The 11,424-nt window shown below is 39.6% G+C and overlaps 1 long non-coding RNA gene across 1 annotated transcript; it reads right to left on the bottom strand.

The window, feature by feature from the left end:
* Positions 1-2,118: 2,118 nt before the first annotated feature.
* LOC117519535 lies at positions 2,119-10,398 on the bottom strand. Its single transcript, XR_004563333.1, has 3 exons — positions 10,388-10,398; positions 4,581-4,583; positions 2,119-2,209 (listed from the first exon to the last, which is right to left on the bottom strand). It is a non-coding gene; the product is annotated as an uncharacterized LOC117519535 (long non-coding RNA).
* Between the last annotated feature and the right edge of the window lie 1,026 nt (positions 10,399-11,424).

Below are 11,424 nucleotides of genomic sequence, written 5' to 3'. Positions count from 1 at the left end.
AGTTTAGCTTTTGTTTCTAAGTGCACGGAGAAAAACGAACCCGAGATGCGCAACAAACGCAGACCGTCGAACAACTGCGTAATCAACTAAACAAACGTGGAACCTTGATAAGGTTAACATGACAAACTTAATGTCATTCATTTGACAAGAAAAGAACACATGTACAGCTAAAAACAGAAAATCCTGTTTGAAATGGACAAAATATATTTTCTTGATATTAATTTGTGCTAATACTTGGATGTAAAAATAAAAAATATTCATGATAATAATAATAATGATCTTTATTTTATTGAGGGTTTACAGTTAAGAGTAGAATGTAGATTGACAACAACCAGTTTAATTAATACTAATCTTAAACCTGGCCCTCATTTTGTGATGGAGGGTATATACAATATGAAATGGATGATTACATATTAACATTAAACGTGCAATCTACAATAAGATGTGCACAATATACCTACAGTATTAATATAAATGTATAAAAGCATGGTAGTTGCAGTATATAAGATTAAACATTTTATTCTAAAATTGACATAGTAATATATAAGATTAAACATTTTATTCTAAAATTGACATAGTAAAACTTCAGGTAGACATATAAAACTGATAGGTTTTTGTTGTAAAATCTTTGAGTCTTAGCAGTTCTAATATTGACAGGAAGATAACTGCATAATACAGCAGTATATGGTAAAGCGTCTCATGTCAGAGTATCAAAAGACAGTGTAGGCATATTCTTAGCCCTTCTTGCAGGATGTATGATATTTAAATCATTTTTACACCCGTGTAATCCTTAGGGATATAGTAAGTCCTCTTTTAAATATCATTTTGTGATGCAGACTGTCTGGATCTAGAAGTGTGAGACATTTTCGCTCTTTTCCTTGTATGTATGATGAAATCGATTAGTGTACTGTAAAGAAGACATCTTCAGCTTCAAAATAAAAATAATCAAAATCGGACAAATATTAAAGGAGTTATGACATGGTGAATGCAGCATGTTTATTTATACAAGCAGTTCCAAGTTTTGCCACCAGAGTCTTGCTGTGCAAATAGTGACATGAGAGTTATGGACATGGCTGCTTTGCGAATAGCCATGTCCATTAATATTTTTATTTTCCCTATACGTTTCCAAATGTTAAATGTATTTCCACGTGACCGAGCTTATATTTATGTCACGCTTGCTTCATTTTAGGTCAGATATCTCTATGAGAAAGTATTGAAATTCTATTCTTGGCATAAAATGGGGTTTATTTCTTTTTGGAAGTCCTAGGTTAAGTTTACTTTCAGATTTGTCCATGACCTCACCTTTTACAACCTTTACTTTTAGGTAAAAATCCCTACATTATGGGCAAATATGTAACTGTGCTGAAGTGTTTTAGTTTTGTTGGGTTTTTTTTTCCCCCCCAATATTTTTAGCATTTACATCATAGAGCCTCATCTTGTCATCTGTTTCAATGTGGCCACGTTTCACAACCTTTATTTTGGGAAAAATCCCAACATTATGGGCAAATAAGCAACTTTTCAGTTTTTTTCTCAATAGCTTTTCCAGTTTGCATCCATCCACTTGGGAAATAGCTTTACTTTAATTTGCAGCCATGTGGCCACCTTTCACAATCGTTGTTTAGTAGTAGTAATAAGTAGCCTGGGGCCAAAATTTTCTGTTTTTCCTCAATAGCTTTTTCCGTTTTTATACTAGCACTGGTGATATTGCCTTATTTTAAAATGCAATTATGTGGCTACATTTCGCAACCTTTCATTTTGGGGAAAATCCCAACATTATGAGTAAATAAGCAACCTGGGGCCATTTATTTATTTATTTATTTTTAGCTTTTCCATTTTCCATCCAACCACTTGGGAAATATCTTTAATCTGCAGCCATGTAGCCACCTTTAACACTCTATTCTAGAGGGAAAAAAAAACCCCAACAGTTTTTCCACTTTTCACCCTACCACTGGGGAAATGGCTATACTTTAATGTGCAGCCATGTGGCCATCTTATTGGGGGGGGAAATTCCTAATATCACAGGCAAATAAGCAGCCCGGGGCCAAGATTTTCAGTTTTTCCTCAATAGCTATGTCCACGCTATATAAGAAAAAAGTTGATTGATTGATTGATTGATAACTAACACTGGGGAAATAGCTTTATTTTAATCTGCAATTATGTGGCCACCTTTCACAACCTTTCTGTTTGGGGGAAAAAAAAAATCCCGACTCTGACTCCTAATTGCTTTAGCCATGTAATTTTGGTGCAATGAAATCAGTATACAGGGGCTAAGACTCATTACAGGGGAAAGACTCATTAAAAGCCTGCTAAAAGACTCATTAAAAGCCTGCTAACGAGTCTTTCATTGGATTCAGGTGTGTTGGAGCAGTTCGAGGACCGAACTTGGGCACCCCTGGTATAAAATATCAACATTGAGAACAGGTTCTGAGGAGTCAGGATCAAAGGAGGGCCAGATATGCCCATTAATTAGGATCAGAGATTAAAGGCAGGATCAATGATCAAAGCCCAGATCTACTTCCTGATACCTTTTGCTTTTTTCTGTACAGAATTGACTTGTGGTTGAGCAGCATGGTAGATTAGGGGTTACTGCTGTTGCCCCACAGCAAGAAGGTGGTGGGATCACTTCCCGCCCGGTCCTTTCTGTGTGGAGTTTGCATATTCTCCCTGTGTTTGTGTGGGTGCCCTCCGGGTGCTCCGGCTACCTTCCACTTACAAGTACAGGTTAGGTGAGCTGGAGTCTTGAAATTGATCGTCGGTATGTGAATAAGTTTGTCTGTCTGCAATAGACTGCCGTCCTGTAAAGTGTGTACCCCACCTCTCACACTATAAATGCTAGGATGGGCTCCAGCACCCCCCCCCCCCCCCCCCCCCCCACACACACACACACACACCGTGAGCCTTGCCTGGAGTAAGCAGGTATAGAAAATAAACTACTGAATGTTATGTAGATTAAATTTTGTTTTCAGTTGAGAATGAATTCAACTGTTATATTATGAGCGACAGTGGCCTCTAGTGGCCACCAGAATTCTGCATTTAGCAAGAAGACTTCACAATCAACTTGATCGAACTGTTTGTCTTTATTTTATTTTTTGGCCATTTCATATTTTCCTCACCTGCTCCTATCAGAACCTAAATTTTCAGTGTGGAATATGCAGTTGGGTTCATGGAGTTACTGACTGACTGATTCCATTACACACTTTCCCTGCTTATCGCCGGGAACAGGTTATTTCTCTCCATCATTTATACTGCTTGCTTTTTTTTTGCTGTTGCATCTCATCTGCATTGGTGTCTTTTATAATATATTATGTTGTTGTAAAGCATTTTGTAACAATTGATTGAAATGTGCTATAGAAATTAATTATCTGGATCCATTGCAAATTGTAACTGGCTCTACTTTGATTAAAGATAGACTTTTCTGCCAAATTTCCTTGAAATTTTTAGAGATCCTGGAGACTAATCCTGTCCTGTCCTGGAAACTAAGTGGCAGACAATGAAAACATGATCTTTGCAGGGGCAATAATTGTCACATAATTAATCCTTTAATTTCCTTCTGTCCGTGCTGTTGAAGAACACATGGGATTAGAGTCTGTATCCCAGCAGTCACTGGGTCAGAGCAAGATTGCTAATACACAATAACAAAAATGTTTTTTAAAGACCCACCATTAACCTTGACATTTAAGTCCAATGTATACAATTATCGCATGCATCACCTCATTGCAGCCCAACACACTGTACACCACACACGCCTCTCCTGTGCTCCGCCTACTATTGTTGTGATACAACTAAAAGTGATTTCCCAGAGGAGTCTGCAGTCAGAGCTGTCAGCGCTCATGCCGCAGTGTCAGACTGAATGTTATTAATGCACAGATTGTACAAACCGTGTGCGTCATGCCAAAAGTTCACAATGTAGAAAATGAGCAGCAGCTCCTGGTGGTGTTCTGTCTGTCTCTGAGGTGTTTTACAGCTCTGATTAAGACACTAAATATTTGATCAGACTCCGCACGCATAAAATAAGTCACAAACAAGTACAAAAACAAGAACATGTTGCACTTTGAGTCTCAGTTAGCAACCCAACATCAAAGTATTCATGACTGTAAGTCTATCCGTGCATGTACGGTAATAATTGGTGGTCACTGATGTATTTTATTGCTAATTGTGCCTCTTTCTATTATCTATTTCTATTATCAGGTGCATTTCCCGGAAAATGTCTTACTCAGATTTTCTTGGCGTTTGACGTACATTTTAGGATAAGCAGAAACATCCCAATGGCTGACAGATGCTGCTGCGTCCAATAATGAAACTTCTGAGCTTTCATTCGAATGTGGTGGCTGGGCTTTTCAGAAGATATACAGAGAGGAGGCGACACACTTCACCCTGAAATGCATAACTTTTTCAGAGTCTGTCGGATTTTGGATCCTAACGTGCTGATGCTGCTGCCTGTGTAGTAGGACAATATTTTACTGCCACTGGGAACGCGCACGTGGAATGTATCCATGATGCTGTTTTACAGGCTGAACATGCAGATGTATTTCTTAAATTGGAAAAAAGTCAGAATATGTTATTTTCAGGAGATAATGGACTTTCTATCGAACGCACCAGAATTGTGAGAGAAATTTGTGAGGAGCTGCCATGGGACATTATTCTCTGGCTGGCGATCGCACGTGAACCATGCATGACAACTTCTTTGATGGTATAGACTTTACATATTTAATTTTAGAAATCATTCTACAAGTGAGTGCCCTGTTCAGTTTTTGTCCCTTTTGCATTTTGTTCTCATCGGTGGAGCTGGTAGGCTTTGTTATTTTTATTGTATTTTGAGAGAGCCTGTCAGATTTTGAATCTTGATGTGTGTGTGTTGCTCTCAACCTCTACTGGTGGTTGGCTCTCACTGCGGTATTGTATCACTTCCTGTTCCGGAGCACAGCGGTGTTTTGCTGTATCTGTAGGGTGGATCTTTTAGAGAGCCGTGTCTGTAACCTAGAACAGGTTCTTAGCTCAGTGGAGTTAGGTATTACTGGTGAGGTTAGTGTTAGGCCGGCTAGTGTGCCCATTAGCTTCAGCTGAGAAACGCCAGCTGTGAATGATGGCTTTCGGACTGTGGTTAGGTGGAGGAAGTCACGTAGGGCTTGGTGCCCAGTTGCAGTACCCCGATCACACTCGCCACTGTGAACCAGTTTTCTCCCTAGGATATGCCTATTGTGAGTTCTTTGAGCCCACGGGTGACTTCCATTCTTATCTCCAGGCTGAAACATCGAGCTTTAGTGATAGGGAATTCTATCACCTGCAAAGTCAGGTTACAGACGACAGCTGACATTAAATGTATTCCTGGTCCCAGAGCTCCCGAAATTGCCTCCCATCTTAGGGTGCTGATGCTGCAGAAAGGTAGACAGACAAAGGAACATGACACAAGATACAGTAACATAATTATTCATGTCGGCGCCAATTATGTCAGGATGAAGCACTCGGAGGTCACAAAAATGGACATAGAAAGGACTTGTGATCTTGCCAGAAAGATGCGTCAGCATTAATTAATAGTGGCTATAGGCCTGGACGATATATCGAGTTTATCGATTAATTTGAATTTTTTTATTGCAGACGATTTAAAAAATAAAAAATTCGAGTTTTTTTTCTCCTCTTGCAGCGGCGCACTTTTTTGTCTGCAGGACCTGTTGTAGCTCACCCCTCCCCGTCCCGTTTCCTTCACACAATAACAAACATGGCTAACCGCTAATGGAGAGCGAGTTTCGTCAGTGGTTTGGGATTGCTGCGACAGACAGCAACAAGTGACTGCATGCTGTAAATAAATGGTAAATGGACTGCATTTATATAGCGCTTTTCCATCTGCATCAGACGCTCAAAGCGCTTTACAATTATGCCTCACATTCACCCTGATGTCAGGGTGCTGCCATACAAGGCACTCACTATACACCGGGAGCAATAGGGGATTAAAGACCTTGCCCAAGGACCTTTAGTGATTTTCCAGTCAGGTGGGGATTTGAACCCGTGATCTGGACTCAAGCCCAACACCTTAACCACTAGACCATCACCTCCCCTATAAAAGTAAGGTGTAAAGCTGTAAAGTTTGTCTAAAGCTGTGGCTATAGCCGCAAAGACGGTGTTAGGGTGAAGAGTCTCTCGTTCCCTCACAATGAGAGAGAGAGAGGGAGAGAGAGAGGGGGGAGGAGGAAAAAGTGTGAACAGACGCTCCACACTGTAAAAAAAAAAAAAAATCTTCACCACACAATTCAGTGAAACAGTAAAGTGTGAAAAACAGATTCAGATTTTTCCATCCAGGATTTCATCTTTATGAGAACAAATTTACTTCTTACAGAAGTGTTTTCTTTTTATTATTGTTTATGCACCAATGACACAAGATCTAATTACTTGTATGTGAGAACTTACTTTGCATTAAATTTGATTCTGATTTAACAATCAAATCAGTCCAGGTTTAGCTCTTGTGCAAACAAGACAATTAGGGGTTATATTGTTTTTAAAAAAGTATGCAATCCCACTCAGAAATGTTAAAAAGAAAAACTAAACTGTCAACATGACAGTAAAACTCTGCCTGTCTTACTGGATTAAAGGTACAGTGTGTTATTTTTGAAGAGAGCAAATGTTATGTCCATCAAATATTAATGTGTTTTTAAACTTTTCAATGTTATTTATTTTATTAACTTAGACAGAAATGCAATAAGAACTTTGATATTACAACATAAGTGTCATATTTTTTTTGTCTATTATTCTTGCTTTCAATGCATCTAAAACCAGTCAAAATGACTCGCAATGTGCCGCCTCAGGTGATAATTGGCAACAGCACCGCTATACTAAAAATTTTTGGGGAGAACCCTGAAAGCCCATTGCAACAAAATGCAGCTGCACAACAAAGTTATTCCAGTATCTAAAACACAGGCATCCAGCTGCATGGGAGAAATGCTACACTTTACGAGGGGAACAAGAGCGCAAACTCCCGCTAAAAACCAGCTTACTCTGGTGGAATAATTTACCCAAGTGTATTTTTTAAATCAAAATAACAATTGGAGCCTCAATTCCAGGAGGTAAGTAGGGGTTAGTTTTAAGTTTTTGATAAAATAAAAGCAAAACTTGTTTTGAGTTATCGCTGTCATTTGTACTAAATGTTTTTTTTTTAAAGTAGGGGGGGAAAAATCAGAAAAAATCAAAAATCGATTTTTTTCTGAAAAAATCGGAGATTTTATTTTTAGGCCAAATCACCCAGGCCTAAGTGGCTGGTCCCCTCCCCTCCCGGGATAACGATGAGGCGTTTAGCAGGCTGACATCATCAAATATGTGGCTGGTGCAATTTTGTAGACGGCAAGGCTTTAGTTTTATTGATAACTGGCCTTCGTTTTGGGGTTGCCATGGCTTGCTGATGCCGGTCGCCTTTACCCTACTGGGGAAGGCGCCGCCATCTTGTCTGCGACCATAGAGCTCTACAGGGAGGGTAACATTAGGACTTTACAGCAGGCCACAGAGTAGGTGATTAGAGACCCTGCAAGGCTTATGACAAATGTGGGTGTGGAATCCATTAGCTTTGCGGGGAAATTAGTACAGAAAATCCACTATGGTGATAGTGCAGTTTATGTGGCAGGGAGGGAAATTCATAAAGTTGAGACTGTGGCCTGTTTTCGCAGACGTGTCCATAGAAATCAAAGAGGGACATGCTTTGCAAACATTGGATGATGATGAAATTGTGGATGGCCCGTTGGCTGTTCCAGCAATATCAAATATTTTGTCTGCTATCTACAACCCATGTGGAATGTCTCAAACGTAAACCTACCTCCAGGCATCTTATATATGCTATTCTTGAACCACCCCTAAATCCAAACAATCAACTGTCAACCCCACTGAGGTCCTCAGTCTGGGTGTCATTAACATAAGATCACTGTCCTCAAAATCATTGCTGATTAATGATCTAATTATGGATTATCACTTAGATATGATTGGGTTATGTGAAACCTGGCTTAAACCTACAGCTGTCCTCCCCTTAAATGAGGCCTGCCCACCGGCGGACACATTTAGTCACATCCCTCATAATGCGAAGCAAGATGGCACTTATTATGTCCTTTGATCATATTGTATGAAAAACAGAAAAAAGGGGACATTTCACACTTTTATAGTTATCTTTACAATGAAAGTGTGTTAAGAAATCTGTTCTAGTAGTCTATGATGACTTTTTCACCTTTTTTCAGCATCATTATATGCAAATATTGCCGTTTTGTGCCTGTCCCACTCCCAGACTTTTGATCTTCAGTGATAAAAATGAATGGTAAAGAAACGTTTTTTCTAATGTTTTAAAATATCTCTGAATAAAATATCAGTAAAATAATCAAAACATAATTGGGGTATTCAATGTCATACAACTGTTGTGATTTTTTTTTTAAACAAAATGTAGTTGTCCCACACTATTGCCGTAATTTCCACCACAACACTGTAATGTCCCTAAACAGTTTGTGTGAAAGATTGTTTGGGTAGTTTCTATGGAGATAAACAGTGACATCAGAGCACATGTATATAGTGCCAAATCACAACAAACAGTTGCCCCAAGGCGCTTTATATTGTAAGGCAATGGTGTGGTGGAAATTGCATTTACAAGGCCAATAGTGCCCGTAGTTAAAGAATCACCCTTATAAATCTAGGTTTAGTTTATTTGCTGTTGGGGTCACAAATATAACTCGTTTGAACATCTGATTCTCCACTCTGCCGACAATGCTACATATTGCCAAGGTCAGAAAAATAAAAATCAGTCGTATTACTTTGTCACTATATATATGTATGCTCCATGGCCCATACTCTGAATTCTTAGATGAATTTGGGGAATTCATCTGTAACTTGTCGACTAGTGCAGATAACATTGATTATTGATGTCTTCAGCATTCATATACAGTGGGGTAAAAAAAAGTATTTAGTCAGCCCCTGATTGTGCAAAACAAAATGAGAAAAAAAAAAATCCAGAAAATCACATTGTAGGATTTTTAAAGAATTTATTTGTGAATTATGGTGGATAAGTATTTGGTATTTGGTATTAAGTAATAAGTATTTGGTCACCCACAAACAAGCGAGATTTCTGGCTCTCACAGACCTGTAACTTCTTTTTTAAGAAGCTCTTCTGTCCTCCACCTGTTACCTGTATTAATGGGATCTGTTGGAACTTATCTGTATAAAGACACCTATCCACAGCCTCAAACAGTAAGACTCCAAACGCAACCATGGCCAAGACCAAAGAGCTGTCAAAGGACACCAGGAGGAAAATTGTAGATGTGCACCAGGCTGGGAAGAGTGAATCTACAATAGTCAAGCAAGTTAGTGTGAATAAGTCAAATGTGGGAGCAATTGCAAGAAAATGGAAGACATGCAAGACCATTGATAATCTCCCTCGATCTGGGGCTCCACACAAGATGTCATCCCATGGGGTCAAAATGATCATGAGAACAGTGAACAAAAATCACAGAACTACACGGAGGGACCTGATGAATGACCTGCAGAGAGCTGGGACCAAAGTAACAAAGGCTACACACTACGCAGAGAGGGACTCAAATCCTGCCCTGCTTAAGCCAGTACATGTCCAGGCCCATCTGAAGTTTGCCAGAGGGCATATGGATGATCCAGAAGAGGATTGGGAGAATATCATGTGGTCAGATGAAACCGAAATAGAACATTTTGTTAAAAACTCAACTCGTCATGTTTGGAGGAAGAAGAATGCTGAGTTGCATCTCAAGAACACCATATCTACTGTGAAGCATGGGGGTGGAAACATCATGCTTTGGGGCTGTTTTTCTGCAAAGGGGGCAGGACGACTGATCCATGTTAAAGGAAGAATGAATGTGGCCATGTATCATGAGATTTTAAGCGAAAACCTCCTTCTATCAGTGAGAGCATTGAAGATGCAACGTGGCTGGGTTTTCCAGCATGACAGTGATCCCAAACACACCGCTCGGGCAACGAAGGAGTGGCTCCGTAAAAAGCATTTCAAGGTCCTAGAGTGGCCTAGCCAGTCTCCTGACCTCAACCCCATAGAAAATTTGTTGAGGGAGTTGAAAGTCCGTGTTGCTCAGCGACAACTCCAAAACGTCACTGCTCTAGAGGAGATCTGCATGGAGGAATAGGCCAAAATACCAGCTACAGTGTGTGTGCAAACCTGGTGAAGACGTTTGACCTCTGTCATTGCCAACAAAGTACTGAGTTGAACTTTTGTTACTGACCAAATACTTATTTTCCACCACAATTTACAAATAAATTCTTTAAAAATCCTACAATGTGATTTCCTGGATTTTTTGTTCTCATTTTGTCTCTCAAAGTTGAAGTTTACCTATGTTGAAAATTACAGACCTCTCTCATCTTTCTAAGTAGGAGAACTTGCACAATCAGGGACTGACTAAATACTTTTTTGCCCCACTGTAAATAAGCCTTCTGATCCCCTATGCAAATCATTTATGGAAATTGTGGATGCATTAGGATTTCAGCAATGCATTCAGGACTCAACACACAGTAGTGGAAATACCCTGGATTTGGTTCTCGCATGTAGTATTGCTGTCACAAATATTGACATCACACCTCTTACAGCGGTGGTCTCTGATCACTCACTTATTAGATTTACAGTTTCGCTGCCATGTTTAGTGGAACAACAACCTTTATTTATATCACGGCAGCGACACATTAATTCCTTAACTACGACTGAACTCGAAGCCAGACTGCCTGATATCCTAGCTTCACATTTGGAAAATGACCAGTCAATAGACAGTCTTGCGGATAGTTGCAACTCAGTGCTCAAAACTACACTTGACATGATTGCGCCACCTATATTAACCCCCCCCCCCAAAAAAACACAGTCACCTTGATTCAATGATTACTTTCATGACCTCAAGCATAAGGCTCGAGGTCTAGAACGGAAATGGCGTAGTTCAAAATTAGAAGTATTCCACCTCACGTGGCGTAATGTCATCTATGCACTACTGGCTACAAAGTGGGCCTATTATGCTGATTTGATAACAAGCATAACTCAAAGTTCTTGTTCGACATGGTGGCAACACTTATTCATGGACAACCACCTGTAAGTCACTCTCCTTTAACAGCACAAGATTTCTTGTATTACTTTGAGAAGAAAATAGACGACATTAGGTTAAACCCAGCATGCCTTAACCTAGCCACTATACCCTGCTCTTGAGGTGGGTGCCATTACTGAGGTATTACCTAGTTTTACAGGATTTGATAGTATCTCACTAGGCATGCTGATGAAACTCTTAACGTCTGCAAAAAGCACAACCTGTTTATTTGATCCTATACCATCAAAACTGTTTAAGGATCTGTGGCCCATTCTTGGGCCGACTGTGCTGGAAATTATTATTCTCTTATTAACCACTGGATCTGTTCCTAAATGTTTCAAATCTGCAGTGATTAAACCATTACTTA

This window comes from Thalassophryne amazonica, chromosome 10, assembly GCF_902500255.1.
Source record: "Thalassophryne amazonica chromosome 10, fThaAma1.1, whole genome shotgun sequence".
Taxonomy (NCBI): domain Eukaryota; kingdom Metazoa; phylum Chordata; class Actinopteri; order Batrachoidiformes; family Batrachoididae; genus Thalassophryne; species Thalassophryne amazonica.
This window is presented reverse-complemented; position numbering and strand designations above follow the sequence as displayed.